This window comes from Lithobates pipiens, unplaced genomic scaffold, assembly GCF_037356315.1.
Source record: "Lithobates pipiens isolate NorthernLeopardFrog02 unplaced genomic scaffold, aLitPip1_a1.2 Scaffold_7, whole genome shotgun sequence".
Lineage (NCBI taxonomy): Eukaryota > Metazoa > Chordata > Amphibia > Anura > Ranidae > Lithobates > Lithobates pipiens.
The window spans coordinates 2,981,043-2,988,770 of record NW_027507892.1 but is presented as its reverse complement, the minus strand read 5'-3'; positions in this window follow the sequence as shown (position 1 = coordinate 2,988,770).

Genomic DNA, 7,728 nt, shown 5'->3' with positions numbered 1-7,728 from the left:
GGAAAATTTTAAAGCCCAGCTCTAAAATTTTGTTGGTCGGATATTCCGACGGAAACAGTCCGATGGAGCCCACACACGGTTCGGATTATCCGACAACGCGATTCGATCAGACATTTTTCATCGGAATGTCCGACCGTGTGTACAAGGGCTAAGATAAGGAACCACAGACATTTTTTTTTTTAGTGGTCTCTAATGCCCAGTACACACGATCTGAATTCTCGTCGGAAAAAGCTCTGATGGTTTTCCCATTGGAATTTCTGACAGAATTTCGTTAAAACTGTCTTGCCTACACACGGTCACACCAAATTCCGACGGTCGATAACACCGCGACATACTACACGTTCAACGGCACTATAAAAGGGAAGTTTAATGCTTCCGAGCATGCGTCGAATTGTTTCCGAGGTGGAATTTTGCGTGTCCGTATTGCATACACACGATCAAAAAATCCGATAGAAAGGTTTTCCGTCTGAAAAATTAAGAACAGGTTCTCAATCTAAAGACCATCGGAAATGATGACAGAAAAAGGCTGATGGGCATACACACGATCGGAAAATCCGATGAAAAGCTCCCATCGGATTGTTTCCAGCCGTGTGTACGCGGCATTAGTGGGAGATTCTTTCCAATGACAACAAATGTAAGGAACATTCTTCCTATCGTCCATAAAAAATAAATAAATAAGAAAAAGTACTGTCAGTGATACTTTTTTTATTTGTATTAACATCCATATTTTACGAACAAGCTTTCGGGGTGCCCTTTTTCGAGGTCCAAGAAGAAATAATACACTAAGTTTTAGCAATCTCTTATGAAAAAAAGCCACAAACATGCACAGCAATGGTAATTAAACTTGGAAAGTAAGTAAGTATAGTGTAGCGGATGACATTTGGGATCAAATGTCACACGCCTTTAAATTTTAATGTAGTTTTTGGTCTCAGAACAGTAAAGGTTCTGAGGGTTGATTATGGATAGGCCTTAACACCAGGCTATGTTTGGAGGTTCTGTCTGGTCATGTGGATGGGGAGGTGCACATGACAGGCCAGAACCAAGTCTGGTTGGATGTTTGGGTATGGCCCTCTTGGAGCCAATCACCGGGAGTGCCGGGGCCCACTGAGGAATCTGGGAGGGGGTACTTAAATGGGTGTGGGTCACGTGTTCAAGGTTCTGGAGTTGTTTGAGAGACCCGTGTAGTCTGGTCTGGTTCCGGGACCAGGGTAGCCCTGTGAGGGGTCCCGCTCAAGGGGTGTTCGACACCCCACAACATGTTCCTGTCAGTGGCCCCTGTTAGACCTGCCTGGTCTGGGGTAGGGATCCGTCTGTTCCCGAGTCTCGGACCCGGCTGGTCCGAGGCGCAGTAACTGAGGGAGAATTGTCCGGGTGTGCTCTCGGCTTGGAGGGACACCACAGCTCATGGAAGTGACTGGGGGAGGACTCTTCGGAGGAGGGCCGGCAAGTGGCATCCTGAGAAGTGCCTGGTTACCGAGTTGAGAAGGACATTGACGAATTCACACTTTTCCAGTACCATAAAGGAGACGGGAAATGTTCCAGGTACGGAGGAAAAAGGTTCCTAGTTGCCCATAGTTATTTGTTCAAGTTTGAGTCAACGTGCTGACTGCCATGATCTCTGGCTAGAGATCTGTTCAGCCTTGAAGTTCCCAGATGTGAGTGGCTACTCTCTGGGTGGAAATAGAGACTTTGTTAGACCTGCAGTTCAAGGTGCCTGAGTTCTTAACCCGTGCCCTTTGTTCCCTAAGAGACTGTGTTGATTGAAAGTTCTACCGCAAAATAAAACCTTTTTGAAAGGACTTTATCGGTGTCAGTGTACAAGTCGTTGGGTATCAACCCTGGGAACCCCTAGAAGTGGAAGAGCAGGTCAAGAGAAGGTAACCGGTAAGCCCATTAAGCCAAGGCCGCCCTGCAATGGGTTATGACTAGTGATGGACGAACTTCCGACGGGACGTTTCGCGAACGCGGACCGCGAACGAGGCCGACCGTTCGCGAAACCGAACGTTCGCGGCGGGCCCCATTGACTTCAATGGGAGGCGAACTTCGCAAACCTTTAGGTCAAATTTGCAGCCACGAGGTAATTATTAGCAGGGAAAACATAGTCCCACCACCTGGCCAATGACATAATACATGTATGAGGTGAATTTGGGATCGATAACTACAAGCATTCTTTTTTTATATGGGAAATTGTTCTGACAATTCAGGACTGTGGAGCGCATGAAGGCAATGGAGGAGAGGGAAGGTCAGGGACCAGGGTAGGCAAAGAAGAGGGTGCAGGAGATGATCACCAGCAGCGTGACATACAGCAATGACACATGCACCGTGATAGAGGCATCTGATAACAGCACCGTGATAGAGGGCACTGACATCAGCAGCGTGACATAAAGCATTAACACCAGCACCGTGACATACAGCATTGACAGCAACACCGTGATAGAGAGCACTGACATCAGAAGCGTGACATTAAGCACTGACATCAGCACCGTGATATACAGCACTGACAGCAGCACCGTGATAGAGAGTACTGACATCAGAAGCGTGACATACAGCACTGACATCAGCACTGTGATATACAGCACTGACAGCAGCACCGTGATAGAGAGTACTGACATCAGAAGCGTGACATTAAGCACTGACATCAACACCGTGATATACAGCACTGACAGCAGCACCGTGATAGAGAGCACTGACATCAGAAGCATGACATTAAGCACTGACATCAGTACCGTGATATACAGCACTGACAGCAGCACCGTGACATTAAGCACTCACACCAGCACCGTGATATACAGCACTGACAGCAGCACCGTGATAGAGAGCACTGACATCAGAAGCGTGACATTAAGCACTGACATCAGCACCGTGATATACAGCACTGACAGCAGCACCGTAAGCAGCCCCAGGAGTAAGTCAGCACAGCACAGGGATGGTGTGATCCCCTCATAATAAGCAGGCCCAGGAGAAACTCAGCACAGCACAGGGATGGTGTGATCCCCTCATAATAAGAACCCCCAGGAGGAAGTCAGCACAGCACAGGGATGGTGTGATCCCCTCATAATAAGAACCCCCAGGAGGAAGTCAGCACAGCACAGGGATGGTGTGATCCCCTCATAATAAGCAGGCCCAGGAGAAACTCAGCACAGCACAGGGATGGTGTGATCCCCTCATAATAAGCAGGCCCAGGAGAAACTCAGCACAGCACAGGGATGGTGTGATCCCCTCATAATAAGAACCCCCAGGAGTAAGTCAGCACAGCACAGGGATGGTGTGATCCCCTCATAATAAGAACCCCCAGGAGGAAGTCAGCACAGCACAGGGATGGTGTGATCCCCTCATAAGCAGCCCCAGTAGAAATATGACACCGCTCAACCTCTTCAAAGAGGAGGGTAGGGGCATATATACACTTTTGTGGACCAAGCAGGTTGTGTGTTAGTGATTAGCAGACTGTACGTCAGTCCCTATACCAATGAAGGACTGCTGCAGTATAGGGCAGCAGTCAGCAGTAGTGCACCTCAACCCTATGTATTGTGGACCGATAACAGTCCTTATAGAATAGCAGACTGTACCTCACTCAACCCTATGTACTGTAGCACCCTAGACCAAGTTACCAGTCCTTATAAGAACTTTTGTGGACCAAGCAGGTTGTGTGTTAGTGATTAGCAGACTGTACTTCAGTCCCTATACCAGTGATGGCGAACCTTGGCACCCCAGATGTTTTGGAACTACATTTCCCATGATGCTCATCCACTCTGCAGTGTAGTGGAGCATCATGGGAAATGTAGTTCCAAAACATCTGCAGTGCCAAGGTTCGCCATCACTGCCCTATACCAATGAAGGACTGCTGCAGTATAGGGCAGCGGTCAGCAGTGGTGCACCTCAACCCTATCTATTGTGGACCAATAGCGGTCCTTACAGAACAGCAGACTGTACCGCACTCAACCCTATGTACTGTAGCACCCTAGACCAAGTTACCAGTCCTTATAAGAACTTTTGTGGACCAAGCAGGTTGTGTGTTAGTGATTAGCAGACTGTACTTCAGTCCCTATACCGCTGAAGGACTGCTGCAGTATAGGGCAGCGGTCAGCAGTAGTGCACCTCAACCCTATGTATTGTGGACCGATAACAGTCCTTATAGAATAGCAGACTGTACCTCACTCAACCCTATGTACTGTAGCACCCTAGACCAAGTTACCAGTCCTTATAAGAACTTTTGTGGACCAAGCAGGTTGTGTGTTAGTGATTAGCAGACTGTACGTCAGTCCCTATACCAATGAAGGACTGCTGCAGTATAGGGCAGCAGTCAGCAGTAGTGCACCTCAACCCTATGTATTGTGGACCGATAACAGTCCTTATAGAATAGCAGACTGTACCTCACTCAACCCTATGTACTGTAGCACCCTAGACCAAGTTACCAGTCCTTATAAGAACTTTTGTGGACCAAGCAGGTTGTGTGTTAGTGATTAGCAGACTGTACTTCAGTCCCTATACCAATGAAGGACTGCTGCAGTATAGGGCAGCGGTCAGCAGTGGTGCACCTCAACCCTATCTATTGTGGACCGATAGCGGTCCTTACAGAACAGCAGACTGTACCGCACTCAACCCTATGTACTGTAGCACCCTAGACCAAGTTACCAGTCCTTATAAGAACTTTTGTGGACCAAGCAGGTTGTGTGTTAGTGATTAGCAGACTGTACTTCAGTCCCTATACCAATGAAGGACTGCTGCAGTATAGGGCAGCTGTCAGCAGTGGTGCACCTCAACCCTATCTATTGTGGACCGATAGCGGTCCTTACAGAACAGCAGACTGTACCTCACTCAACCCTATGTACTGTAGCACCCTACACAGACCAAGTTACCAGTCCTGATAAAGAGCTTTGTGGAACAAGTGAGTTGTGAATGATTAGCAGACTGCAGCAGAAGGGCAGCAGTCAAGTATAATATTCTTTCTATATTTGGAAGAAAGAATATTATACGTGTACAAGCCTATTACCATACCACTGATACCAGTCCTGAAAAGAACCTTTGTGGAACTAATAGTAACAGCAACTCTTTAAACTGACCCTCACTGCCTGACACACTGCTTCCTTCCTGTCCCTATACAAAGTGGCAAAAAAGAGGAGACTGGAACAATTAGTGGTTACTGGAATAGCTCATTTGTGGACCTGATAGTAACAGCTAATGATGATGATGATGATGATGATGACTAAACTGACTCTCCCTGTAGCACACACCTTCCTGTCCCTTTCTCTAAACTGACAAAAGACACTCAGGCTGCTGCAACAATCAGTAGCACAGCAAACCTATATACACCTAACACCTATACCAGTCCTGAAAAGAACTTTTGTGTACCAAATAGCTAGCGATTTATCTCTCCCTACTCCACACAGCAACCTTTCCCTATAGTGACAGAAGAAAGAATGTAAAATGGCCACCGGATCGGGTGTATTTATAGGTTAGGGGGAATGTCCAAGTGTCCATGTGCTGTCATGTCTCAATTGGCTGTCCTGTACCCCATGATGGATGTGTCATCACAGGTCAAAGTTCTTTTACACATTAAACACGAAGGTCCGCCGGGCGAACGACGCCAATAGTCCGCCGAACGAGCGGACCGCGAACGTCCGAAATTCGGCGCGAAACGACCGCCGGGCGAACCGTTTGGCCATCACTAGTTATGACCACTACAATAGTAAGACAGATAGTTAGTGAGATGAGGCAGGGAGAGGGCTATGCACTGGAAAGAGGGGTAAGCCAAGGTTCACACTGAGATGCGGAAATTAAGCCATCAGCTGAACTCGCACAATTTCACTCCCGCATGCCAGTCGATTGGCACGCGGGACACGGGCCACGATTTCAGAGACATCTGTTTCTGTACAGATGTCAATGTAAATTTCGGCCCAAAATCACAAAAAGTAGTACAGAAACTACTTTTTGAAATCGGTGCAGCACCGCAGATGCGGCAATGCACTGATTAGGATGGTGCCATTGGCGGCAATTGCCGCTAACATGCGATTGGACATGTCAAATCGCATGTCAAAACGATCCAGTGTGAACCAGGGCTTACAGTCACAGAGGTAAAGGTGGCCATAAAATTGTTGGAAAGTGACTTAGAAAACTGAGGTCCACATTTAGTCCATTACATTTTGTGTTAAATAGAGTTATAATTCTTAGTTCAAATGCTTTCCTTTCCTGAGTAATTCTGAAGTTCTCTTTAAGAACTAAAACTTTCCTATCTTCCATAGTGTGGCCTGGTTGTGAAAAATGATGTCCCACAGGTGTGAAGAAACCATCTTCCATATGTTCTTTAACCACTTGCCTACTAAGCACTTTCACCCCCTTCTTGTCCAGGCCAATTTTCAGCTTTCAGCACTGTCGCATTTTGAATGACAATTGCGCAGTCATGCAGCACATTACACATATGACACTGATTGATATTTTTATCTTTTTTTCACACAAATAGAGTTTTCTTTTGGTGGTATTTAACCAGTTGCCGACCGCCGCACGCCGATGTACGTCGGCAGAATGGCACGGGCAGGCATAAGGGCTTACATGTACGTCCCTTGCCTCCCGCGGGTCGGGGGCCCGATCGGGCCCCCGCCCGGTGCCTGCGGCGGTCGGTTTTCGTCCGGGAGCGATCCGGGACGAGGGGGCGGCCATTCATTCATGGCCACCCCCTCGCGATCGCTCCCGACGAATAGAAATCCCCCGTGACATCACTTCCTCTCCTGTAATGTAAACACAGGAGAGGAAGTGATGTATTCTCTCCTCCGTGTCGGTATTTTTCGTTCCGACACGGAGGAGAGCGGATCGGTGAGTTGCACCAACACTCTACACACACAGTAGAACATGCCAGGCACACTCACACCCCCCTTTACCCCCCGATCACCCCCCCAATTACCCCTGCCCCCCAGTCACAGTGACACCAATGTCATTTTTTTTTTTTTTTTTTGCATTGGTGTCATTTGTGACTGTAATAACTGTTAGGGCAGTTAGAGTTAGCCCCCTTTAGTTCTAATGTACCCCCCTAACCCCCCCAATAAAGGTTTAACCCCGTGATCACCCCCCGTCGCCAGTGTCACTAAGGCTGGGTTCACATTGCAGCGGTTTATGAGAACGAATGTGATTCGCACCGCACTGCAGTGCAAATCACATCCGATCTCTGTGCGATTCGAGTTCAGCCATTCGCCGCACCCGCCGCACCCGCCACACCCGCCGCACCCGCCGCAAATTCGCACGGGACCCTTTTTTTGGCCCGCAGCAGAATCGGATCGCATGGGTGTTCACACCATGCGATCCGAGTTTGCAGATCGCACTGCGATATGCGAACTGATCTGGGGGTGTCAGTAACATTTCACTGACACTCCCAGCAGTTCGCATAGGGCAGTGTGAACTGCCGCCGGGAGGCATGCGATGCGGGAACCCGCCGCGGATTCGCGGCGTTTCCGCATCGCTCCAGTGTGAACCCAGCCTAATAAGCGATCATTTTTCTGATCGCCGTATTAGTGTCACAGGTGACGCTAGTTAGGCAGGTAGGTATTTAGGTTCGCCGCAGCTTTTTATAGCGCCAGGGACTCCCATATACTACCGCATAAAGCCCCCTGATTGCCCCCTAGTTAACCCTTTCACCAGTGATCACCATATAACTGTTACAGGTGACGCTGGTTGGTTAGTTATTTTTTTATAGTTTCAGGGCACCCGCCATTTATTACCTAATAAAGGTTTAACCCCCTG